The following is a 27,359-nucleotide window of genomic DNA, read 5'->3' as shown; positions in this document are numbered from 1 at the left end:
TTACGTGCAACATTGACATGTATGATGGACATGCATTGATTTGCGAGTCTGGATTTGAGGTATGTGAATACCGGATACGAAATATGAGAGGCAATCCGAATGCGCCCATGGACGTATAGGGAGCCGGATTTGCTGAGTCCGGTTGTAGATGCTCTTAATACCTGACTTGAGATAGGGCATTCCCTTGTGACAGCGCATCCCCCTACGTTCCTGCAATGACTAGGCAGAGACATCTAGCAGCTCAGAAAGTTCTAGACTTTGTATATTTAGTAAACCATAAGAACTAAACATGTAAAGAAAATAAAAGGAAATATCTATTAGCTATGATCTAGGCCAAACAATTGAGAATGGATGACCAGCACGAGGGTGTGCCACGTCGATCTCCCCTATATAAATGGCATGCCGGTAGTCGCCTCCACCCACACACTATTTGGTCCACATGGTGCCACCCAATGGACACCAGTATGCTTGCGGGGCCACGCGTCGCCCACTTAGACATGTAGCATCGCCTAGACTACAGCGGTGTCACGCCGGCGACAATGATCAACTACAACTTCGATATCACCGACTAAACCATGGGCAAGAAGTGGTGCACGACGCACATCCCGATGATGCATGTCGACCTCAGCTCGGACTCGGGCCTGTGCAGGGCCTAGGTGGGTGTAAGTGCATCTAGTGCCACCCCTAGTTGGTTTTGGAGTATTGACGACAAACCTGGTTGAGGGACTAATGTGTTTGTGAGAATTGCAGGATAACACAGGTAGAAGTCCCTCATTGATTCGGTTTTCCTACCAGAGATGACCCCTAAAAATGTATGAAGACATTGAAGTCAAAGGTGGGATGTGAATACATTCACATTGAAGACTATGACAAGAGAAGACATCGTGTGAAGACTATGGAGCGCGAAGACTTAGTTGTTTCGTCGTTCTTTTTCTTCTTCGTTGATTCATAGGAACCACCATATTGTTAAGTGGGGTCCAAGAGAACCAGTCAGAATGACTGAAGTGATGCTTAACCAAAATCCTATGTCTTCGAGCGAAGACAATGAGAGCAAATCTTATCCAGAGCTGGATAAGTCGGCTTTGCTTGTAGCCCAAGTAAAGTTGCCGTGTGTGTTTGAAATCTGACCGTTGGAACACGTGTCAGTTCCTTAGTGACCCAAGGTCATTTCAGACAAATCAGGTCGGGTTGCCTAGTGGCTATAAATAGCCCACCCCCTACAACCATAAACGGTTGGCTGCTCAGAGTTAGTGTATGGCTTTTGTCGTTTGAGAGCAACCCACCTCGAAGCCTTTGAGAGAGAATTCCTTGCGAGGATAAAGCCCTAAACACCCAGAGCCAAAGAGTGTTAGGTATCACTTAAGTCTTCCTGTCTGTGTGATCTGAAGACTTATTACACTCGAGGACTGTGAATCCTCCAGCCGGTTAGGCGTCGCGTTCTGAGCATCCAAGAGTCATTGTGGATCGCTAGTGAACAAAGTCTGTGAAGGTTTGGAAGTATGCCTTGAAGACTTACCAGAGTGATTGGGCGAGGACTGGGTGTCCTTAGCTCAAGGGGAATAAGGTGAAGACACGGTCTTCTGAGTTGAATATCAGCCTCCCTAACCAGACGTACAGTTGTCACAGCAACTGGAACTGGTCCAACAAATCATTGTCTTCAACGAGTCACTGGTTCTATCCTTCCCATCTCTTTATTTACAGTTGGTCCTTGTGAAGTCATTGTATGTTTGCATTATCTTTTGTCTTTACTGAGTGACTGCTTGTTCTGATTGTTGGGATTCGTAGTAATTTCAAAAAAAATTCCTACGCACACGCAAGATCATGGTGATGATATAGCAACGAGAGGGGAGTGTATCTTCATACCCTTGAAGATTGCTAAGCGGAAGTGTTTATCAACGCGGTTGATGTAGTCGTACGTCTTCACGATCCGACCGATCCAAGTACCGAACGCACGGCACCTCCGAGTTCTGCACACGTTCAGCTCGATGACGTCCTCGCCTTCTCGATCCAGCAAGACGGGCGAAGTAGTAGATGAGTTCCGGCAGCACGACGGCGTGGTGACGGTGTTGGTGAAGAACAATCTCTGCAGGGCTTCGCCTAAGCACTACGGAAACTATGACGGAGGATAAACTAGAGGGGACGGGGTTGCCGGCACACGGCTTGGTGTTTCTTGATGTGTCTTTGGTGCTAGCCCTACCCCTCTATTTATATGTTGAGCCTTGGGGTCGAAACTTGGAGTAAAAGCCTCCACAAAGTCGGTTTCACCCGAAAGGCAAGAGTCCTTCTCGGACTCCAGGGCCAGACGCCAGGGTTCCCGGCGTCTGGACCCAGACGCCAGGGACCCTGGCGTCTGGCCCCTGGACTCCGCAAAACTTCCTTTTGCGCTTTCCAAAAACCTTGTGGGCTTTCCCCTTTGGCCCAAATAACGTGTTCTCGTACCCAAACATTTCGGGAAACATCCGGAACCCCTTCCGGTGAATTCCGGAACCCTTCCGGAGATCAAACACTATTATCCCATATATCAAACTTTATCTCCGGACCATTCCGGAGTTCCTCGTCATGTCCATGATCTCATCCGGGACTCCGAACAACATTCGGTTACCAACATGCATAACTCATATAATACTATATCGTCAACGAAACGTTAAGCGTGCGGACCCTACGGGTTCGAGAACTATGTAGACATGACCTAAAACCATTCTCGGTCAATAACCAATAGCGGGACCTGGATGCCCATATTGGTTCCTACATATTCTATGAAGATCTTTATCGGTCAAACCGCATAACAACATACTTTGTTCCCTTTGTCATCGGTATGTTACTTGCCCGAGATTCGATCGTCGGTATCCAATACCTAGTTCAATCTCGTTACCGGCAAGTCTCTTTACTCGTTCCGTAATACATCATCTTACAAGTAACATATTAGTTGTAATGCTTGCAAGGCTTATGTGATGTGTATTACCGAGAGGGCCCAGAGATACCTCTCCGACAATCGGAGTGACAAATCCTAATCTCGAAATACGCCAACTCAACATCGACCATTGGAGACACCTGTAGTACTCCTTTATAATCACCCAGTTACGTTGTGACGTTTGGTAGTACCCAAAGTGTTCCTCCGGTAAACGGGAGTTGCATAATCTCATAGTCATAGGAACATGTATAAGTCATGAAGAAAGCAATAGCAACATACTAAACGATCGGGTGCTAAGCTAATGGAATGGGTCATGTCAATCAGATCATTCTACTAATGATGTGACCTCGTTAATCAAATAACAACTCATTGTTCATGGTTAGGAAACATAACCATCTTTGATTAACGAGCTAGTCAAGTAGAGGCATACTAGTGACACTTTGTTTGTCTATGTATTCACACATGTATTATGTTTCCGGTAAATACAATTCTAGCATGAATAATAAACATTTATCATGATTATAAGGAAATAAATAATAACTTTATTATTGCCTCTAGGGCATATTTCCTTCAGTCTCCCACTTGCACTAGAGTCAATAATCTAGTTCACATCGCCATGTGATTTAATAGCAATAGTTCACATCACCATGTGATTAACACCCATAGTTCACATCGATATGTGATCAACACCCAAAGGGTTTACTAGAGTCAGTAATCTAGTTCACATCGCTATGTGATTAACACCCAAAGAGTACTAAGGTGTGATCATGTTTTGCTTGTGAGATAATTTTAGTCAACGGGTCTGTCACATACAGATCTGTAAGTATTTTGCGAATTTCTATGTCAACAATGCTCTGCACGGAGCTATTCTAGCTAATTGCTCCCACTTTCAATATGTATCCAGATTGAGACTTAGAATCATCTGGATCAGTGTCAAAAACTTGCATCGACGTAACCCTTTACGACGAACCTTTTTGTCACGTCCATAATCGAGAAACATATCCTTATTCCACTAAGGATAATTTTGACCGCTGTCCAGTGATCTACTCCTAGATCACTATTGTACTCCCTTGCCAAACTCAGTGGTAGGGCATACAATAGATCTGGTATACAGCATGGCATATTTTATAGAACCTAAGACTGAGGCATAGGGAATGACTTTCATTCTCTTTCTATCTTCTGTCGTGGTCAGGCTTTGAGTTTTACTCAACTTCACACCTTGTAACACAGGCAAGAAACCTTTTTCTTTGACAGTTCCATTTTGAACTACTTCAAAATCTTGTCAAGGTATGTACTCATTGAAAACTTATCAAGTGTCTTGATCTATCTCTATAGATCTTGATACTTAATATGTAAGCAGCTTCACCGAGGTCTTTCTTTGAAAAACTCCTTTCAAACACTCCTTTATGCTTTGCAGAATAATTCTACATTATTTCCGATCAACAATTTGTCATTCACATATATTTATCAGAAATGTTGTAGTGCTCCCACTCACTTTCTTGTAAATACAGGCTTCACCGCAAGTCTGTATAAAACCATATGCTTTGATCAACTCATCAAAGCGTATATTCCAACTTCGAGATGCTTGCACCAGTCCATAGATGGATCGTTGGAGCTTGCATATTTTGTTAGCACCTTTAGGATTGACAAAACCTTCTGGTTGTATCATATACAACTCTTCTTTAATAAATCCATTAAGGAATGTAGTTTTGTTTATCCATTTGCCGGATTTCATAAAATGCGGCAATTGCTAACATGATTCCGACAGACTTAAGCATAGATACGAGTGAGAAACTCTCATCGTAGTCAACACCTTGAACTTTCCGAAAACCTTTTTGCGACAAGTCGAGCTTTGTAGACAGTAACATTACCATCAGCGTCAGTCTTCTTCTTAAAGATCCATTTATTCTCAATTGCTTGCCGATCATCGGGCAAGTCAACCAAAGTCCATACTTTGTTCTCATACATGGATCCCATCTCAGATTTCATGGCTTCAAGCCACTTTGCGGAATATGGGCTCACCATCGCTTCTTCATAGTTCGTAGGTTCATCATGATCTAGTAGCATGACTTCCAGAAAAGGATTATCGTACCACTCTGGCACGGATCTTACTCTGGTTGATCTACGAGGTTCAGTAGTATCTTGTTCTGAAGTTTCATGATCATCATCATTGGCTTCCTCACTAACTGGTGTAGGTGTCACAGAAACAGTTTTCTGTGATGAACTACTTTCCAGTAAGGGAGCAGGTACAGTTACCTCGTCAAGTTCTACTTTCCTCCCACTCACTTCTTCCGAGAGAAACTCCTTCTCTAGAAATGATCCATTCTTAGCAACGAATGTCTTGCCTTCGGATCTGTGATAGAAGGTGTACCCAACAGTTTCCTTTGGGTATCATATGAAGACATATTTCTCCGATTTGGGTTCGAGCTTATCAGGTTGAAGCTTTTTCACATAAGCATCGCAGCCCCAAACTTTAAGAAACGACAACTTTGGTTTCTTGCCAAACCACAGTTCATAAGGCGTCGTCTCAACGGATTTTGATGGTGCCCTATTTAACGTGAATGCAGCTGTTTTTAATGCATAACCCCAAAACGATAGTGGTAAATCGGTAAGAAACATCATAGGTTGCACCATATCCAATAAAGTACAATTATGACGTTCGGACACACCATTGTGGTGTTCCAGGTGGCATGAGTAGTGAAACTATTTCACACTGTTTTTTTAACTGAAGGCCAAACTCGTAACTCAAATACTCTTCTCTACGATCAGATCGTAGAAACTTTATTTTCTTGTTACGATGATTTTTCACTTCACTCTGAAATTCTTTGAACTTTTCAAATGTTTCAGACTTGTGTTTCATTAAGTAGATATACTCATATCTGCTCAAATCATCTGTGAAGATCAGAAAATAATGATACTTGCCACGAGCATCAACACTCATTGGATTGCATACATCGGTATGTATTATTTCCAATAAGTCAGTAGCACGTTCCATTGTTCTGGAGAACGGAGTTTTAGTCATCTTGCCCGAAAGGCACGGTTCGCAAGCATCAAATGATTCATAACCAAGTGATTCCGAAAATCCATCTTTATGGAGTATCTTCATGCGCTTTACACCGATATGACCCAAACGGCAGTGCCACAAATAAGTTGCACTATCATTATTAACTTTGCATCTTTTGGTTTCAATATTATGAATATGTGTATCACTACGATCGAGATCCAATGAACCATTTTTCATTGGGTGTGTAACCATATAAGGTTTTATTCATGTAAACAGAACAACAGTTTATTCTCTTACTTAAATGAATAACCGTATTGCAATAAACATGATCAAATCATATTCATGCTCAACGCCAACACCAAATAACACTTATTTAGTTTCAACACTAATCTCGAAAGTATAGGGAGTGTGCGATGATGATCATATTAATCTTGGAACTACTTCCAACACTCATCGTCACTTCTCCTTCAACTAGTCTTTGTTTATTCTGCAACTCCCGTTTCAAGTTACTAATCTTAGCAACTGAACTAGTACCTAATACTAAGGGGTTTGCTATAAACACTAGTAAAGTACACATCAATAACATGTATATCAAATATACTTATGTTCACTTTGCCATCCTTCTTATCCGCCAATCACTTGGGGTAGTTCCGCTTCTAGTGACCAATCCCTTTGTAGTAGAAGCACTTAGTCTCAGGCTTAGGAGCAGACTTGGGCTTCTTCACTTGAGCAGCAACTCGCTTGCCGTTCTTCTTGAAGTTCCCCTTCTTCCCTTTGCCCTTTTCTTGAAACTAGTTGTCTTGTCTACCATCAACACTTGATGTTTTTCTTGATTTCTACCTTCGTCGATTTTAGCATCACGAAGAGCTCGGGAATTGTTTACGTCATCCCTTGCATTATAGTTCATCACGAAGTTCTACTAACTTGGTGGTGGTGACTAGAGAATTCTGTCAATCACTATCTTATCTGGAAGATTATCTCCCACTTGATTCAAGCGATTGAAGTACCCAGACAATCTAAGTACATGCTCACTAGTTGAGCGATTCTCCTCCATCTTTTAGCTATAGAACTTGTTGGAGACTTCATATCTCTCAACTCGGGTATTTGCTTGAAATATTAACTTCAACTCCAGGAACATCTCATATGGTCCATGACGTTCAAAACGTCTTTGAAGTCCCGATTCTAAGCCGTTTAAGCATGGTGCACTAAACTATCAAGTAGTCATCATATTGAGCCAGCCAAACGTTCATAACGTCTGCATCTGCTCCTGCAATAGGTCTGTCACCTAGCGGTGCATCAAGGACATAATTCTTCTGTGCAGCAATGAGGATAAATCTCAGATCACGGATCCAATCCGCATCATTGCTACTAACATTTTTCAACACAATTTTTCTCTAGGAACATATCAAAATAAACACAGGGAAGCAACAACGCGAGCTATTGATCTACAACATAATTTGCAAAATACTACCAGGACTAAGTTCATGATAAATTAAAGTTCAATTAATCATATTACTTAAAGAACTTCCACTTAGATAGACATCCCTCTAATCCTCTAAGTGATTACGTGATCCAAATCAACTAAACCATGTCCGATCATCACGTGAGATGGAGTAGTTTCATCGGTGAACATCATTATGTTGATCATATCTATTATATGATTCACGCTCGACCTTTCGGTCTTCGTGTTCCGAGGCTATATCTGCATATGCTAGGCTCGTCAAGTTTAACCTGAGTATTCTGCGTGCGCAACTGTTTTGCACCCGTTGTATTTGAACGTAGAGCCTATCACACCCGATCATCACGTGGTGTCTCAGCACGAAGAACTTTCGCAACGGTGCATACTCAGGGAGAACACTTCTTGATAATTTAGTGAGAGATCATCTTATAATGCTACCGTCAATCAAAGCAAGATAAGATGCATAAAAAGATAAACATCACATGCAATCAATATAAGTGATATGATATGGCCATCATCATCTTGTGCCTGTGATCTCCATCTCCGAAGCACCGTCATGATCACCATCGTCACCGGCGCGACACCTTGATCTCCATCGTAGCATCGTTGTCGTCTCGCCAATCTTATGCTTCCACGACTATCACTACCGTTTAGTAATAAAGTAAAGCATTACATCGCGATTGCATTGCATACAATAAAGCGACAACCATATGGCTCCTGCCAGTTGCCGATAACTCGGTTACAAAACATGATCATCTCATACAATAAAATTCAGCATCATGCCTTGACCATATCACATCACAACATGCCCTGCAAAAACAAGTTAGACGTCCTCTACTTTGTTGTTGCATGTTTTACGTGGCTGCTACGGGCTTAAGTAAGAACCAATCTCACCTACGCATCAAAACCACAACGATAGTTTATCAAATAGACTCCGTTTTAACCTTCGCAAGGACCGGGCGTAGCCATACTTGGTTCAACTAAAGTTGGAGAGGCAGTCGCCCGCAAGCCATCTCTGTGCAAAGCACGTCGAGGGAACCGGTCTCGCGTAAGCGTACGCGTAAGGTTGGTCCGGGTCGTCTCGTCCAACAATACCGCCGAACCAAAGTATGACATGCTGGTAGGCAGTATGACTTGTATCGTCCACAACTCACTTGTGTTCTACTCGTGCATATAACATCAACATAAATAACCTAGGCTCGGATGCCACTGTTGGGATTCGTAGTAATTTCAAAAAAAATTCCTACGCACACGCAAGATCATGGTGATGATATAGCAACGAGAGGGGAGTGAATCTTCATACCCTTGAAGATTGCTAAGCGGAAGCGTTTATCAACACGGTTGGTGTAGTCGTACGTCTTCACGATCCGACCGATCCAAGTACCGAACGCACGGCACCTCCGAGTTCTGCACACGTTCAGCTCGATGACGTCCTCGCCTTCTCGATCCAGCAAGACGGGCGAAGTAGTAGATGAGTTCCGGCAGCACGACGGCGTGGTGACGGTGTTGGTGAAGAACAATCTCTGCAGGGCTTCGCCTAAGCACTACGGAAACTATGATGGAGGATAAACTAGAGGGGACGGGGTTGCCGGCACACGGCTTGGTGTTTCTTGATGTGTCTTTGGTGCTAGCCCTACCCCTCTATTTATATGTTGAGCCTTGGGGTCGAAACTTGGAGTAAAAGCCTCCACAAAGTCGGTTTCACCCGAAAGGCAAGAGTCCTTCTCGGACTCCAGGGCCAGACGCCAGGGTTCCCGGCGTCTGGACCCAGACGCCAGAGACCCTGGCGTCTGGCCCCTGGACTCCGCAAAACTTCCTTTTGCGCTTTCCAAAAACCTTGTGGGCTTTCCCCTTTGGCCCAAATAACGTGTTCTCGTACCCAAACATTTCGGGAAACATCCGGAACCCCTTCCGGTGAATTCCGGAACCCTTCCGGAGATCAAACACTATTATCCCATATATCAAACTTTATCTCCGGACCATTCCGGAGTTCCTCGTCATGTCCATGATCTCATCCGGGACTCCGAACAACATTCGGTTACCAACATGCATAACTCATATAATACTATGTCGTCAACGAAACGTTAAGCGTGCGGACCCTACGGGTTCGAGAACTATGTAGACATGACCTAAAACCATTCTCGGTCAATAACCAATAGCGGGACCTGGATGCCCATATTGGTTCCTACATATTCTACGAAGATCTTTATCGGTCAAACCGCATAACAACATACTTTGTTCCCTTTGTCATCGGTATGTTACTTGCCCGAGATTCGATCGTCGGTATCCAATACCTAGTTCAATCTCGTTACCGGCAAGTCTCTTTACTCGTTCCGTAATACATCATCTTACAACTAACATATTAGTTGTAATGCTTGCAAGGCTTATGTGATGTGTATTACCGAGAGGGCCCAGAGATACCTCTCCGACAATCGGAGTGACAAATCCTAATCTCTAAATACGCCAACTCAACATCGACCATTGGAGACACCTGTAGTACTCCTTTATAATCACCCAGTTACGTTGTGACGTTTGGTAGTACCCAAAGTGTTCCTCCGGTAAACGAGAGTTGCATAATCTCATAGTCATAGGAACATGTATAAGTCATGAAGAAAGCAATAGCAACATACTAAACGATCGGGTGCTAAGCTAATGGAATGGGTCATGTCAATCAGATCATTCTACTAATGATGTGACCTCGTTAATCAAATAACAACTCATTGTTCATGGTTAGGAAACATAACCATCTTTGATTAACGAGCTAGTCAAGTAGAGGCATACTAGTGACACTTTGTTTGTCTATGTATTCACACATGTATTATGTTTCCGGTAAATACAATTCTAGCATGAATAATAAACATTTATCATGATTATAAGGAAATAAATAATAACTTTATTATTGCCTCTAGGGCATATTTCCTTCACTGATTGGCTTCATACTATCTTCCTATCTGATCTATAATGCCTAGCTGCCATTAGTTGTTGTGTTTTCACTTCATTGAATACTTGACTATGACTTGCTTAGTGTAGTCTACCTTCCGCTGCATGGTAATAGGTTTATTTCTATCGTTTGTCTTCGAAACTCTCATGTTTTGAAGACTTTCTTAAAAATCACCTATTCACCCCCCTCTAGTCGATCACTAGCACTTTCAATTGGTATCAGAGCAAGGTACTCCCTTGTTCTGCGTGATTCGGTTTAACCACCTGGAGTTTTAGCTATGTCGACTGCAGGGATAATCAAAGTCTCCGCTGCATGCCCAGTCTTCGATGGAACAGAATATCCCTACTGGAAGAATAAGATGCGCATGCATCTTGAAGCCATTGATGTCGACCTCTGGTATGTCGTCAAGAATGGCGTTCCCAAGGCTGGTGAAGGTGTCACCGCTGCTGATGTCAAGAAGTTCGTTCAACTGGACTCCACTGCCAAGAACATCATCTGTGGTCATCTGACCAAAGGACAGTATGGCCGTGTGAGTGCTCTGGAAACATCTAAGCTAGTCTGGGACTGGCTCTCCAAGGTCAACGAAGGCGTCTCAACCCAGAGAGATCAAAGAATCAGTGTCCTTCGCAACCTCTTCAACTGCTTCAAGAGAAACGATAATGAGAATGTTCAGCTCACGTTTGATCGACTCACTGACATCACAAATGAACTTCAAGCCCTTGGCACTACTGAGATCACCAAGCATGAAGTCGTCAAGGCACTCCTGAGATCACTTGACAGCTCGTTTGACACCCTAGCCCTGATGATTCAAGAACGTCCTGACTTCAAGACACTCGATCCGTCTGACATACTTGAAAGGCTCAACACACATGAGTTTCAGCTTTTTGAGAAAAGAGACATCTACGGTCCCAACTATGGGCGAACTCGTGCCCTGAAGGCAGAAGCTGTCTCCTCATTTGAAGAAGAATCTGACATCAGTTCTGATGATCCTGAAGACATTGGAAAGGAGCTTGCTATGCTTGTGAAGAAGTTCCAAAAATTCACCAAGAAGAAAGGCTTCAGAAAGTCTTCACGATCAAGCTCAAGGAATGATGAAGGTTCTGCTCATGGCTACAAGAAGAGAATATGCCACAAGTGCAAGAAACCTGGCCACTATATCTCTGAGTGTCCGCAGTGGGACAATGAGAACAACAAGAAGAAGAAGAGCAAGGAGTATGATTCTGATGACAAGAAGAAGAAGAAGAAATACTCAAAGTCTTCTTCCAAGTCTTCCTCAAAGTCTTCATCACACAAGAAGAGCTCATCTGGCAAGGCTCGTGCGTTCGTTGGCAAGGAAATGGATTCAGAGGAGGAGTCCGCTTCTGAGGAGGCGGAGGTGGAGTCTGAGGAGGAGTCCGATTCTGGCGTTGCAAGTCTGGCTATAGCATACGTTGCCAAGTCCATCTTCAACACTGAAGACAATGGCTTCATCACCGACGCCGATGAAAATGACAAGGACTACTCTTCTCCCACCTGCTGCTTCATGGCACGCGGTGCCAAGGTAAACACACGCACTACTCACTATCAAACATCCAGTGAAGATGACTCTAATTGTGGTTCCTAACCCAGCTACAAAACACTTGCTAAAATTGCAACTGAACAACAGAAAGCTATGGAACATATTCAAAAACTGTTAGACAAAAGCGATGACCTGTTAGACGCTGAAATGACTCGATCTCAGTCCTTAATTGAAGACATAAAAAATCTTCATGTTAAGTATGTGGAACTTGAAAGTCGTCATGAAACGCTCTCAACAACTCATGAAAAGATTTCCTATGATTATCTTCAAAGGAAGCAAGATCTTGAGAAATTGAGAGCGGCTCATGAAGATCTTCAAAAGGAAAATGAGTCACTTCGCGCCAAACAGATCAGTTCCGCTCAGGAAGGATTTGAACCACCATGTCTTAAATGCATTGAGCGTGACAACGCTACTTCTGTTGCTGGATGTTCTACTGCTGCTACTATTGCGATATCTTCAACTGTTAATGTGGTGACTAACCCCTCTGCTTAGGATACCACTACTATTGCTGATGAAAATGCTAGGTTGAAGACATTGCTTGAAACATGGATGTACAAAAGTCTCAAAGGGCATCGGACACTATGTGATGTCCTCAAAAGGCAGATCCTAAACCGAAACCCTAGGAAAGAGGGTCTTGGGTTCGAAAGGAAAATGAACGTGGATGGCTCTTACTAGAAACCTGAGCAGTACCTCAAAACCACATGGGTTGCTGCAAAGGAACCTTCAGTGGATCCATCCACCCTGTCTGGCTTCACTTGTGTTAATCCCATTGTTATTGATGAATCCTTTGATGCAAACTATAAACTGTTTAAGAATCAGAATGGTGAAGTGCTTGCCAGGTATATTGGTACTAACTGCAGGAATGGGCCACCTATGAAGAAAGTGTGGGTGCCAAAAAAGTGGTTGGAGAATCTTCCTGTGAATGTCGTCATGACACCACAAGTGAAGAAGACAAACCCCAGACCACAGGCTTCATATGGTCCAAAGGCTTCATACAGACAAAGGACTCACCTGAGTCGCACTAACGCAAATGTTTTGCAGGGAAACCATACTCAGGCATATGAATATGAGCGCGTTTCATCAAACCGCCATGTTCATAAGACCAAGAACTACTCTACTTATTCTTATGAGTACTATTGTCCACCTGCAAGACTATTTGCTAGGGCTCCAAAGCCAAAGTTCTCAGATGCTGCACTTAGACTCATTGCTTCGAAGCCACCCTTGAAGATGTGGGTGGCTAAGAAAGCTTAACTCTCTTTTGCAGGGAAGGGTCTCCAGCCGAAAATCAAATTCGTCTGAAGCTATTGCTAGGGACCTTAAACATCCTGTAGGGCGCAAGATCAAATGCCCAAATGGTCTTATTATGTATTTTGTTCCTGAATCGCTTGCTACTTGCCCTATCAGTCCTAACCTCAATCTAAGCTTTCATAATCCACTTGCTCGTCAAATGTTTATGCTTCACAATTCTCTTCGTGAAGCCTATCCCCCTAACTGCACTGTAGGGTATGACACCAGCTGCTTCAGAATGGATTATTGATAGTGGGTGTACTAATCACATGACTGGCAAGCGAAGTCTTCTCATGGACTCAACTTTACGTCCATCTGACAAGAGTCACATCACATTTGCTGATACTGATAAAAGCAAGGTATTGGGTCTAGGTAGAGTTGCAATCTCAAGGGATCAACACATGGATAAAGTGATGCTTGTTGAATCTCTTGGTTTCAACTTAATGTCTGTCTCAATGCTTTGCAATTTAAACATGATTGTGATATTTGGAAAATATTGTTGCCTTGTTCTAATGGAATCTGACAAGTCTCTAGTCTTTGAAGGGTATCGGAAAGATGATTTGTACGTGGTAGATTTCTCAGCAGGACCACAGCTTGCCGTATGTCTTCTAGCAAAAGCTTCAGCATGCTGGCTCTGGCATCGGAGGCTAGGGCATGCTGGCATGAGGAACTTACACACTCTTGCAAAGAAGAAACATGTCATAGGCATCGAGGACGTCAAATTCAAGAAGGATCACTTATGCGGTGCATGTGAAGCAGGAAAGATGACAAGGTCCAAGCATCCCTCGAAGACAATCATGACAACGACTCAACCCTTCGAACTGCTCCACATGGACCTCTTCGGTCCCACTCACTACTAAACTCTTACTACTACTGCTTGTCTCTATGGCTTTGTCATTGTTAATGATTATTCAAGATATACTTGGGTGCATATAATCCTCTACAAGACTGAAGTGCAGGATGTCTTCAGACGCTTCGCCAATCGAGCCATGAACAACTATGGCGTCAAGATCAAGCACATCACAAGTGACAATGGCACTGAATTCAAGAACACTGGCCTCGACACTTATCTTGATACTTTGGGCATCACTCATGAATTCTCAGCTCCGTACACGCCACAGCAGAATGGCGTCATGGAACGCAAGAACGGAACACTTATTGAGATGGCCCGGACGATGCTCGATGAATACAAGACTCCAAGAAAGTTCTGGCCTGAAGCCATTGATACCGCATTCCATATCATCAACTGTGTTTATCTTCACAAGCTTCTGAACAAAACATCCTATGAGCTCCTCACTGGTAAGAAGCCAAATGTCAGTTACTTCAGAGTATTTGGTGCCAGGTGCTGGATCAAGGATCCACGTCACACTTCAAAATTTGCACTGAAAGCACATGAAGGTTTTATGCTTGGATACGGAAAGGACTCACACTCCTACAGAGTCTTCAACCTCTTTCACTATAAAGTGGTTGAAACTGTGGATGTGCGGTTCGATGAGACTAACGGCTCGCAAAGAGAGCACCTGCCAAATGTGCTAGATGAAGTTCCATCCAGTGAAACCATCAAGCTCATGGGAACTGGAGAAATCATACCGTCTGAAGCTCAGCCTAAAGAGGAACTCATCATCTCTGCACCTGATCAACCTAAAGACAATGCTCAGCCTGAAGACAATCCTTCTAACGATGACAATGATCCGCAAGAGCAAAATCTTCATCATGTTCATCCTCGTGTTGCAAATGAAGTATAGATTGAGAGAATAATTGATAGCATCAATGCACCAGGTCCACTCACTCGTTCAAGGGCAACACGGCTAGCAAATATCTGTGGGCACTTCACATTCGTCTCAATATCTGAACCCAAGAAAGTTGATGAAGCCTTCATGGAACCTGAATGGATTCAAGCTATGCAATAAGAGCTTCAACAGTTTGAGTTGAATAATGTATGGGAACTGGTCAAGCATCCTGATCCTTGTAAGCACAATATCATAGGCACTAAATGGATATATCGCAACAAGCAAGATGAGCATGGTCAAGTTGTCAGAAACAAAGCTCGTGTCGTTGCTCAAGGATACACACAAGTTGAAGGAATTAACTTCGATGAAACATTTGCTCCTGTGGCAAGGCTTGAAGCTATACACATACTGCTGGCCTATGCAAATCATCATAACATTCTTCTATATCAAATGGATGTGAAGAGCGCCTTTCTCAATGGCAAGATTGAAGAAGAAGTGTATGTTGCACAACCGCCTGGCTTTGAAGATCCAAAACATCCTGACATGGTTTACAAGCTCAACAAGGCACTGTATGGCCTTAAACAAGCCCCTCGAGCTTGGTATGACACACTCAAAGACTTCCTGAAGAGCAAAGGCTTCAAACCTGGTTCCCTGGATCCCACTCTCTTCACGAAGACATATGATGGTGAACTGTTTATGTGCCAAATATATGTGGATGACATTATCTTCGGCTGCACTAACCAGAAATACAGTGAAGAGTTTGGATATATGATGCAAGAGCAATATCAGATGTCCATGATGGGTGAGCTGAAGTTCTTCCTTGGTCTTCAAATACGACAGCAACGCAACGACATCTTCATATCTCAAGAGAAATACCTCAAAGATTGCCTGAAAAAGTTTGGAATGCAAGAATGCAAAGGGTACACGACGCCAATGCCAGCTAAACACCATCTGGGCCCCGACGATAATGGTAAAGAGTTCGATCAAAAGGTATACCGCTCAATGATTAGTTCCTTGCTTTATTTATGTGCATCTAGGCCAGATATCATGCTTAGTGTTTGCATGTGTGCCCGATTCCAAGCGGCACCAAAGGAATCGCATCACTTAGCTGTGAAGCTAATTCTTCGATATTTGGCTCACACCTCAACACTAGGACTATGGTATCCAAAGGGCTCAGAGTTTGATATAGTTGGATTCTCGGATGCTGATTATGCTGGTGACAAAGTGGATCGCAAGTCTACATCAGGCACATGTCACTTTCTGGGACGATCACTTGTATGTTGGTCTTTAAAGAAGCAGAACTGTGTATCTCTCTCCACTTCTGTATCTGAATACATTGTTGTTGGATCTTGCTGCGCTCAGCTTCTATGGATGAAGCAAACACTCAAGGACTATGGCATTCATCTGAAGCAAGTGCCACTCTACTGCAACAACGAGAGCGCCATCAAGATTGCTAACAACCCAGTTCAGCACTCAAAGACAAAGCACATTGAAATTCGTCATCACTTTCTCAGAGATCATGTCATGAAGGAAGATATTGATATCATACACGTCAACACTGAAGAGCAACTGGCAGATATCTTCACAAAGCCCTTAGATGAGAAAAGGTTTTGCAAGTTACGGTGTGAGCTAAAAATCTTGGAATCCTCAAATGTCCTGTGATCAGGCACACTTCCTAACACTTGTGCATGTTGATGACTTAGATGTGCAACACACGAAGTAACGTATGTCTTCAATCAATGAAGACTTGCATTCTGAGTGTGAATACATTGACGTGGAATTTGACTTCGGAGCGCCATGATAATTGTGCGTCGTGTCTGGGTCCAATACTTCCTATACGGTGGGTAACGCCACCATCAAATTCTTCCCTAAGAAGTGTTTTTTCACACGGCGTTACATTTGCAAAGTCTTCGCTTTCTGTTTGTCTTCAATGTTAACATGGCTTCACGTTTATCTTCAATGTACTGATTTGGTTTTTGTCCTCTACAGCATTCACTTATAGCTATGACCTCTTGTTGAATCTTTTGAACTAAGTGAATGTGATCGGACCATAACCCCTCTATGCTTCTTTCCTAAGTCTATCTATCCAAATCATATGCATTCTATTGACACTGTCAAAATGTCTTCTCTGCGTCCTTGTCAGCAGAAGACACAGAGACAAACATTAATCTGTTTTCAATGTTAAATCCTTCCACCTGAAAACCAGAGAAGTGGGAGCAACCACCCGACAATCCAGGCGTGCGTGGGAACATGGAACAACCTCCGATGTGTCGCATGATAGCCACGTGTCCTTCAGATGTGAACCGCCAGGGGAACCTATGTAATAACATTGTGCCGTCCCTGTCCCTATAAATAAATGCCTCACCACAGTCATTATCTCTTCTTCCACTCTCGCACAAACCCTAGCGCCACCGCTAGCCCTCGACAACGCCGGCGATGAAGCGCTTGGCTGCTGCGACCTCACCGACGTCGTCCTCACACCGGCCGTGGACATCGTCTTCTCCGCCGTCGTCGTAGGTGTCCTCCGTCGCCAAGTTAGGGCATAGACAATTGAACTTCTCGGCCTCCTCTCCCACTCCATCTAGCAGTTCCTCGTGTGGTAAATAAAACCTCCTTTTTACAGTCCTTTTGATCCGATAGATTCATCCTTTTCAACCACAAGTAGTTTCTGTTCACACAAGTTGGATCTATCTCATACTGCATCTCATAACATGCCTAGTATATTCACTTATGCTTCACAAAGTAGTTAGATTCCTCACTTGTACTTATTCGTGGATTCGTACAAATCTGGAGCCAACTCTCTACCTATGAGTGAATGTCTTCGCACTATGAGGTCAATGTCTTCTAAACTGATTTATCTTCAAAAATCTTCTGAGAATGCATATGACCTCTTCCCCTTCCCTCGCACCTTTAATGCTGTCATAGGTACATGTCCGTGGGAGAATCCCTTGGTTTTCATAGTCTGCATTCATTTGCAGAGTTCTTACAGCATCATATAAATTCTCCTGAAGCCAGTTCTTGTCTGACCAGTAGATGGAAGACTTTGACAGTTTTTGAAGCCTTTCAGTCTAAACTTCATGGCCACAGAGAAATCTGCAAGGAAGGGTGGCAGACAGCGTCGTGGCAACACCTCAAGAGATTTGCCTCATGTCCTCTATGAGCTGTACAAGACAGATCCAGAGGAGGACTACAATCAGCGAAAAACCCGAATCCAATGGATTCGAAGATATTGGGCAGAACAGTGGTTCAAGTACAGGTTCGTGACCCAGGAGTATGCTGAGAAGAATGCCATCAAGCGACCATGGGGAGACATCCTATACAGAAATCTTTAACCCAAGTCCAGAGCTGAAGCCATTGAACAAGACTTCTATCCCTGCATGGTCCATGGACCACAACCTGTAGATGCAGACCCATCGTCATTGCTATGGTGTCATGATGACAATCTGTTCAAGCACAACCTTCAGTTTTCCAGGAACTCGGCCAAAGAAAACAAGAAGTCGCAGGGATTAGACTTCAATCTAGGTCCCTCTGCTGCTCGTGCCGATGGCTCACGCGAAGCTGAACCCAATCTTGTTGGGCCCTTCTACAACCTAGAAGGTCTCATCACTCATATTATGGTTCAAGGGACCGTCGTGGATGAACCTGTAGACGACGCTGATTCTGACGAAGCGCCTGCACCACCGAAGCCAACGAAGCTAAAGAAACCTAAAGCTTCGAAGCCTTCCTCAGCACCAAAGGTTTCACGGGTGAAGCCTCTGACCACTGCACCTCCTGAACACAGTGTGCAGTCTGAAGATCTGTCACGCATCTCCAAGCCCTCCAAAGTGAAGATGCCCATACAACCCACCAGCCAAGCACTGACCCCTGTTGCTGTTCTGCGCAATGAGAATGATGCCATTGATCTGTCCAGCGACGATGATCTTGGTGATGACGCTCTTGAGCAGTTGATCAAGAGCAAGCAAGAGGCAGAAATCTTCAATGACCTTCCTCTCTTTGATGTTGAAATCTTGAACAAGTTCATTGATGAGTGGTTTGACAGCCCAAACGTTAGCTTTGATGACCTTCAGCTTCCCATTGACCTTAGTGTCGCCTTCCATAGAGCCATTGCTTCTGAGCTGGCTCTAGCTCAGAAAATTGTCGAGCTGAAGCATAAGATAGATTATGAAAAAGCTCAGTTCAAGAAGCATATGGCCAAGCTCAATGTTGAAGACATTCAGAACTTCCAGACCATGATGCATGAGCTCAAGGAAGCATTCCGAACCAAACGCGAAGAAGCCAAAGGTTCTCGTGAGCGCATGAAGGATCTTGCTGCTAAATGTGTTCAGGGATACAATGAAGCTGAAAAGCGCAAGGCCTTGGGGCGACCAGGCATCGACCCCAGAATGGCGGCCAAGAAGAAGAAGAAGCCAGCTATGGAAGAACCCGAAGCACCAAGGCAGGAAGTACATCCAATTGTCTTTCCAGCCAATATGACAGGCTCGAAGCCTAAGGTCCCCACAGTGACTTCAGAACTGAAGAAAACAAGGGGCAGCTGAAGCTGAAGCCAGAAAGCGCAAAACCAAGGCCACCATTGATGATGCTCCTCCAACTAAGAAACGCAAAACCAAGAAGAGAGATCGGGCTACTCCCAGAGAGCCCCTTGAGGTCGAGCCAATCTCAGTGGCTCGTCCTGCGTCTAAACATCCAGAACGCCAAGTGATAGTTCATGAGCCTGCTTCCCCAGAGGCTCCTGAAGCTGAAGACAAACCAGCTGTTGACCCCACTACAGCTGAAGACATTGGTCCTCACGACAATGTTGAAGATGATGAAGTTCTTCCTCAGATCGAGCACCAGTTGGTATCATCACCTGTGCTCACGCACATCGAACTCATCAGCATTGGTCGTCCTCTGACGCCAACTGCTCAGGATGCATCGTGGGCTGATCACCCACAACGACAAGACACCCCAAGTTCTCCCCAACCACAAGTCACCTCACCCGTGCAAGATGACGTTGACTTTAAGGCCCAGCAAACTCCATCTCCGCAAGCGTCGCCAGCATTACGCAGGCTTCGCAAAGGACCAAGGCCCCAAGTCACTCCCACTATGCACGTGTCTGAGTCTGAAGCCAAAATGGCTGAAGATATTCTGGCTGCATCAGCTGATGAAGAAGAAGATCCAAGAGTTGAAGCAGATAGCGTTGCTACACCCCTGTCCCACCAAGATGTTGTTCTCAAGGAGAACGTGTCCGACCCTCGAGCTCCTAAAGTGGAGGTTAACAATCCTGAGGCGGCCACCAACATCAACACTGAAGCCAATGACATTGTCATGGCTGAAGCTAATGTGGCGTCTGAAGCTACTGCGGTGCCAGAAGTACAAGCACCTGAAGCCACTGCAGCGCCCGAAGCCAATCCTGAAACACCTGAAGCCAATGTGGCCCCTGAAGCCCAGATCAACGACAATGCCAATGCTACTGTTCCCCCTCCAAGACCTCACACCATTGAGCTGGCATTTGATCATGGTCAGCCTGTTATGGTCCGATGGCCCATTCTGACTCCTCCACCCGTGGCGGGTCCACAATTTGACTATCATGTCGAGCACAGACCTCCCGTCCAGAAGCCCAAGCCAAGACTTCCACGATTCTCAAGCACTGCAACTTCACCTGGGGTCTTCAATGTGAATGGCTTCGTGGCACATAACACCTTCTTCAATAGTGCAAAAAACCCTTGTACCAAACCTCGCATTTCATCAGATCGGTTCTGGAGCTATTAGCAGCGCAGCTACTATTCCTGCGTCTTATACAATCAAGGGCGCATATTTCCACATATGCGTCTCGACACTGAACCAATAGCTAGCCTGCCCTGCCTTGAAGAAGCGTTTCATGCTATTTCTGGGTATTTATTACTTTCCTTGATGCATATGATAGGTCCAATGTATTAGGACATAAACATTGTTTCGCACAAAAAAGGAAAGAAATGTTCTGAGATCGTGACAAGGAGAAATCGCCAGCTATGTTTCATCAATATTGCCAGTTTCATATTTCCAAAAAGCATTATCAGTTTTAGAAGGTAGAGAAAAATGAGATGGGCCTACCAGTGGTTTAATGAAGTTAGGGTAGTGGCTCTCTGAGAATTTGGTTACATTTTGGTATTTTTCTATGTGAGTGTGGACCAAGGGGTTGTCCAGGTTAAAGTCAATGTCTGAAAAAAAAATGATACCTTCCCTATATGTTGTGTTTCATTGGTATCCACATCCTAGCATTGGAGATTATGTCTTATAGAGGAAAGGTCTCTTGGCTCCATGCTTCCTCTCAACCAAGAAGGTGTTGATCTCCCAAGTGCAAGGCTTTGTAGGAAGCAACAATTTTCCTTAAGTGAGATCAAGGTTTATTCGAACCAACAGGAGTTTAGTAACACACACAATGGTCAACACATACACACACACACATACAAAACTACCTTGTCCCCCATCAGAACTATCGAGGTTGTCAATCTCACTAGTCTGCTACTCCGTTTGTCTCATAATATAAGAGCGTTTTTTACACTAGACACTAGTGTAGTGTGAAAAATGCTATTATAACTAGTATAATTCCCGTGCGTTGCCACGGGCTAACAAAATATGTGTACAAAGGAAAATGTCATATGACATGAGAGTCATAGACTAATCACATGGGATGATATCTCATGGTCCTGAAGTGGTAGAATAACACATCTCCTCATCATTGTCCTCGCCCCCCCCCTCTTCTCGGCGACCATGTGGCACTCTATTTCCTTCCACGATCCTTTCTCCTTCGTGTTTTCTTGCTCAGACTCCACCTTGCATGATAGTACTATGTGTCTTGTCGAAATCCAGTTGGCCATCTCTCATAAATATAATAAAAGGAGCTACCAGATATCTAGCGAGACATGAAACTTTACGGCGATATCTCATACCGTGCATTCAGTTTTCAAGATAAACTCTTTCTAACTTCTATAAAGATTGTCACACGGGTACATTCCACAAACTAAAACGTGATGGTACTTCAATAATACAATATTCAAAATGCAGCTCTAGTCATCAACCCGTGCGGGTGCACGGGCTTTCTCTGAAAATACATTTGTACTGAAACATATTCTCTAGGTAGTAGCTTAAGAAATTAGAAATATATGTTGTGCAAAAATGTTAGAAATATTGGATATCATCTCAATAGGACACACTTTCTTTCATGAATTGGATTATCAATAAGAGAGCAAATTGACATCCATATTATGCCAGCTTGCCGGTCTATTTCTATAAACAATAACGGGAACAACAATGAAGCATATTTGAAAATCAAATATGTGATTCCTCGAATACTATGAACCATGACATCGATCCAGCCCTGCATGGATTTCGCTTCATCCTCGACGTCTTGATGGCGGATCTGAAGCTGTGTTCGGACCGTCCAGATCTGGTATAGGGGGTCTTGCTTGTGTGTGCACGGCCATGGCTAGGGGCTCTGTGCAGGAGGTGGGTTGAAGATAGAGTTGCAACGCCGCGACAGCTGGGCTGGCCGGTTGCGTGCTCGTGGCATGCTACTGGTGCTAGCAGGCGAGGAGTGGCTCATGTATCCGAGGCGGCGGCCTCGTCCATGGTGGGAAGGCATTGCCTTGTGGCGGGTGGCGGGCGCGGATGCTGGATGTCCTTCCCGGTTGCGCGGGCGGCATGGATTGGGTTCGTGCTTTGGTGACGACCCTTCTCCGCTATCGCTCATGTATCTATGTCAGCTTAATGTGGTTTTTCGTGGGTGATGGTGTTGTAAATCTTGCGGAGAACTTGGCATGGGTGGTTCACCGTGCTTGGTTTCTCCCCCTTTGTGATCGTGTCGTCTCCTCTGCAATAAGTAATGTAACAAAGCGATGTGCAGTTTAGTGAACGGATTAAGTAGCTAACTGAGTGATAAAATGTGCCAAATTGTGGCATAAGTAAATGGTGCATAAGAAGGCGTGTTGTGCAGAACTATAGATACACCATTAACTGAAAAGATATACAATGGGATTACACCTACTTAGTAATTCAGCAAGAAGGCGTGTTTGTGTAATACAACAAAAAGGTGTGTTGATGTATTATAGTGTTAACGCCTACAGATAAGGAACATTGGAGTGAAGAGCTTCTTTTACAGTTCTATGCAACCCTTCACATTCGAGGCTACAACAGGGATCCAAAGACTTGGGTCCTTGAGTGGATGACAGGCAATGTCCGTCATGAAGCCAAAGCTCTTGATATCATTGAGCTCACAAGCCTGCCCACTCCTGGTGAATACTATGAGCCAGGTTGTCAACAACACCAGAATGCTTTGGAGAGCATTTTTCAGAAGCCAGAACCCAACATGAGTCAAATGCTGAGCATGATGAAGCCTTTGCCTCATGACGCTGAATACCCGTCTGAATTCTTTGTTGAAGACCTAGAGTATCTGCCTCGCACCATTTGCCATATCATCAGAAAGACTCTATGGCCTGTCAAAGGACATTCATCTGCAGCGAAGCTTGAAGGAGCAATAAAGACTTTGGTTTTCTATATCTTCAATGGCATCAGCTTCAATGTTCAAGATTTCTTCATCAGACAGTTGGTTGCATCTGGCTCTGACATTTTTGGTCTAAAGTTCTATGCTCCATGGGTAATGCGACTTATCAAGCTTCACTCTGCCATTAACTATCAGCCGTCTGCGCGCAATCATCTTGTCTTCTTGCCAGAGGTTGATCTGTCTGTTGAAGCTATTTACCCAGAGCCTGCTAAGGATCCCATTTATCTTCACAATGTTGATCACCAAAGCTTCACCCAGCCCATTGAAGTAGTTCAGGCAGTCTCGCGCGTTTATCCCTTGGCTGGCAACACACGTGCCCCTCGTGCTCAAACTGACGCCACTGGTAGCACCATTGCACAAAGGCCTCGAAGGAGATCTCGTGTTCTAAATGACCGAGAGCTTCTCGTCGCGCTACACCAGAAACAGGACAAACATCATGTCTGGATTAAGCATCAGATGCAAAGCCTCTTGGTGGATGTGAACCGCATTCGCAATCTTGCCACCAAGAATGCCTTTGTCACTCATGAAACCTGCCGGAGGTCGTGGAAGAGTTTGACATTACTTAGTGCTGAAGCTGATCTGCAAGACGATGGCTTCACCGAACGATTCAAGTTTGACTCAACTCCTCCCAGGAATGCTCACTTGCGTCGGACTCTCTCACTTGAAGACTCTGACTATTCGTCCTCAGCTGCGACAGTGAATGCCAGAGTCATTGATGACCAAGATGATGCAACTTCACCTCCTCCAACTTCAGCGCGTGTCGACATTGCACCAAGTTCTTCTGCACCACCGGACCTCAACGACGACCCTGCTGCATCGCCTGCACCTCATGGGAACGAGTAGGCGCTCTATGTCTTCAAACCTTTTTGGTCCTTACAGACAAAAGGGGGAGAAGCATATGAGTTGATAGTCTTCAAGCGGGTCCATATGAGTGGTTGCTTTACCTTTTGCTACTTTGGCCAAGTGCTTACAACTCTTGCTTTTCGATACATTTGGTTCTTTGAGTTGTAACACTTCAACTCGATGGTCGTCTGCTACTTATTTGCTATTCTATGATGCGATGATAAATTCCGCATGTGCGATGATAAATTCCGCACTTAGGTCATTTTGCAGATGTCCATTTTTCATTATGCATGTCATTATCTTCGTTACATCATATCATGCATGATGAATTATCATCATAGGTTGAAGAGGATCTCCACAAGTACAACCTGCCATGTGCATTTGCATTCCAAGAGCAAATTACTTATATGCACATCTTCAAGGGGAGCCTTTGCAACTTATGAAGACAATACCCTATCCTTTACAATTTCACATATTTTATTCCCCGTTGAAAACTTCAACCAGTTTTTCATCAATCACCAAAAAGGGGGAGATTGTAAGTGCATCTAGTGCCACCCCTAGTTGGTTTTGGAGTATTGACGACAAACCTGGTTGAGGGACTAATGTGTTTGTGAGAATTGCAGGATAACACAGGTAGAAGTCCCTCATTGATTCGGTTTTCCTACCAGAGATGACCCCTAAAAATGTATGAAGACATTAAAGTCAAAGGTGGGATGTGAAGACATTCACATTGAAGACTATGACAAGAGAAGACATCGTGTGAAGACTATGGAGCGCGAAGACTTAGTTGTTTCGTCGTTCTTTTTCTTCTTTGTTGAGTCATGGGAACCACCGTATTGTTAAGTGGGGTCCAAGAGAACCAGTCAGAATGACTGAAGTGATGCTTAACCAAAATCCTATGTTTTCGAGCAAAGACAATGAGAGCAAATCTTATCCAGAGCTAGATAAGTCAGCTTTGCTTGTAGCCCAAGTAAAGTTGCCATGTGTGTTTGAAATCTGACCGTTGGAACACGTGTCAGTTTCTTAGTGACCCAGGGTCATTTCGGACAAATCAGGTCAGGTTGCCTAGTGGCTATAAATAGCCCACCCCCTACAACCATAAATGGTTGGTTGCTCAGAGTTAGTGTACGACTTTTGTCGTTTGAGAGCAACCCACCTCGAAGCCTTTGAGAGAGAATTCCTTGCGAGGATAAAGCCCTAAACACCCAGAGCCAAAGAGTGTTAGGTATCACTTAAGTCTTCCTGTCTGTGTGATCTGAAGACTTATTACACTTGAGGACTGTGAATCCTCCAGCCGGTTAGGCGTCGCGTTCTGAGCATCCAAGAGTCATTGTGGATCGCCGGTGAACGAAGTCTGCGAAGGTTTGGAAGTCTGCCTTGAAGACTTACCAGAGTGATTGGGCAAGGACTGGGTGTCCTTAGCTCAAGGGGAATAAGGTGAAGACATGGTCTTCTGAGTTGAATATCATCCTCCCTAACCAGACGTACAGTTGTCACAACAACTGGAATTGGTCCAACAAATCATTGTCTTCAACGAGTCACTGGTTCTATCCTTCCCATCTCTTTATTTACAGTTGGTCCTTGTGAAGTCATTGTCTGTTTGCATTATATTTTGTCTTCACTGAGTGACTGCTTGTTCTGATTGGCTTCATACTATCTTCCTATCTGATATATACTGCCTAGCTGCCATTAGTCATTGTGCTTTCACTTCATTGAATACTTGACTATGGCTTGCTTAGTGTAGTCTACCTTCCGTTGCATGGTAATAGGTTTATTTCTATCGTTTGTCTTCGAAACTCCCATGTTTTGAAGACTTTCTTAAAAATCGCCTATTCACCCCCCCCCCTCTAGTCAATCACTAGCACTTTCAGTAGGGCTGAGGGGTCTGATTTTGCATCTCTCGCATGGCGGGTTGTCTTGGGATTGCACCAACCATCCAAGACTGTGCCAAGGAGGTGTTCACGAAGGTGGCGAAGGCCAGGGCATGGCCGCCGGTTCTCGGCAAGACCAACCACCAAAATAATGATCAACTCTACGCAGCGCGCCTCGCCATCACATGTCATAGCAAGGGCTCACCGTGGTCGGTCAATGAGCTAGCTTCGGCGATGGCTGCTTAGCGACAAGAAGGGAAATCGCAAAGTTAACCGCACGCATCAGGAAGCACCTCGGGGAGGAGGGCGCCGGGCTGATGGGCGTCAATGTGGTGCGCGCGTTGAGCTATCTGTTCCACTTTGGCAGGCAGCTTGATATGAGTAGTCAAGAAGTCGCGGTGGCCAAGGAGGCGGCGAGATGGCCGGAGGAGGACGATCTTGGCGTGCGAAACACCGGCAAGTCCATAGTGGTCGGCACGTCCGCATGGTCCTAGAGAACGACAATGACAAGAGGCTCGTCGCCAGTGATGTGGTGAAGGTCACCGGCCTGTCGATGCATACCATCCAGGTGGTGTGCAAGAAATTGCGCCCGCACACCGAGCTGCTCTTTGGATGAAGGATGGTGTGCCATGGTTTCTTTCTCTGTCCCTACTCTCATGGAGATCCGTCCAGCTTGTCCGAAAATACAAGTCTTAGGGACTTGTACGGGATTGTTGTAAGGTTTTATGTCTTTCCTTTGTTTTGTCAGTGATAATACTTGTTTGATTAGTTAATCAGAGCTAAACGGAGATAATTGTAAATTATAAATTTACTCATCGATGTGAATCTTTTTTTGTTTCATGCTATTTCTGGGTATTTATTACTTTCCTTGATGCATATGATAGGTCCAATGTATTAGGACATAAACATTGTTTCCCGCAAAAAAGGAAAGAAATGTTCTGAGATCGTGACAAGGAGAAATCGCCAGCTATGTTTCATCAATATTGCCAGTTTCATCTTTCCAAAAAGCATTATCAGTTTTAGAAGGTAGAGAAAAATGAGATGGGCCTACCGGTGGTTTACTGAAGTTAGGGTAGTGGCTCTCTGAGAATTTGGTTACATTTTGGTATTTTTCTATATGAGTGTGGACCAAGGGGTTGTCCAGGTTAAAGTCAATGTCTGGAAAAAAAATGATACCTTCCCTATATGTTGTGTTTCATTGGTATCCACATCCTAGCATTGGAGAATAGGTCTCTTG

General features: G+C 44.3%; 1 pseudogene; it reads left to right on the top strand.

The window, feature by feature from the left end:
- Positions 1 to 575: 575 nt before the first annotated feature.
- On the top strand, positions 576 to 26,738 carry LOC123180406 (uncharacterized; annotated as a pseudogene).
- Positions 26,739 to 27,359: the final 621 nt, after the last annotated feature.

Source organism: Triticum aestivum, chromosome 1A (genome assembly GCF_018294505.1).
Source record: "Triticum aestivum cultivar Chinese Spring chromosome 1A, IWGSC CS RefSeq v2.1, whole genome shotgun sequence".
NCBI lineage: Eukaryota > Viridiplantae > Streptophyta > Magnoliopsida > Poales > Poaceae > Triticum > Triticum aestivum.
This window is presented reverse-complemented; position numbering and strand designations above follow the sequence as displayed.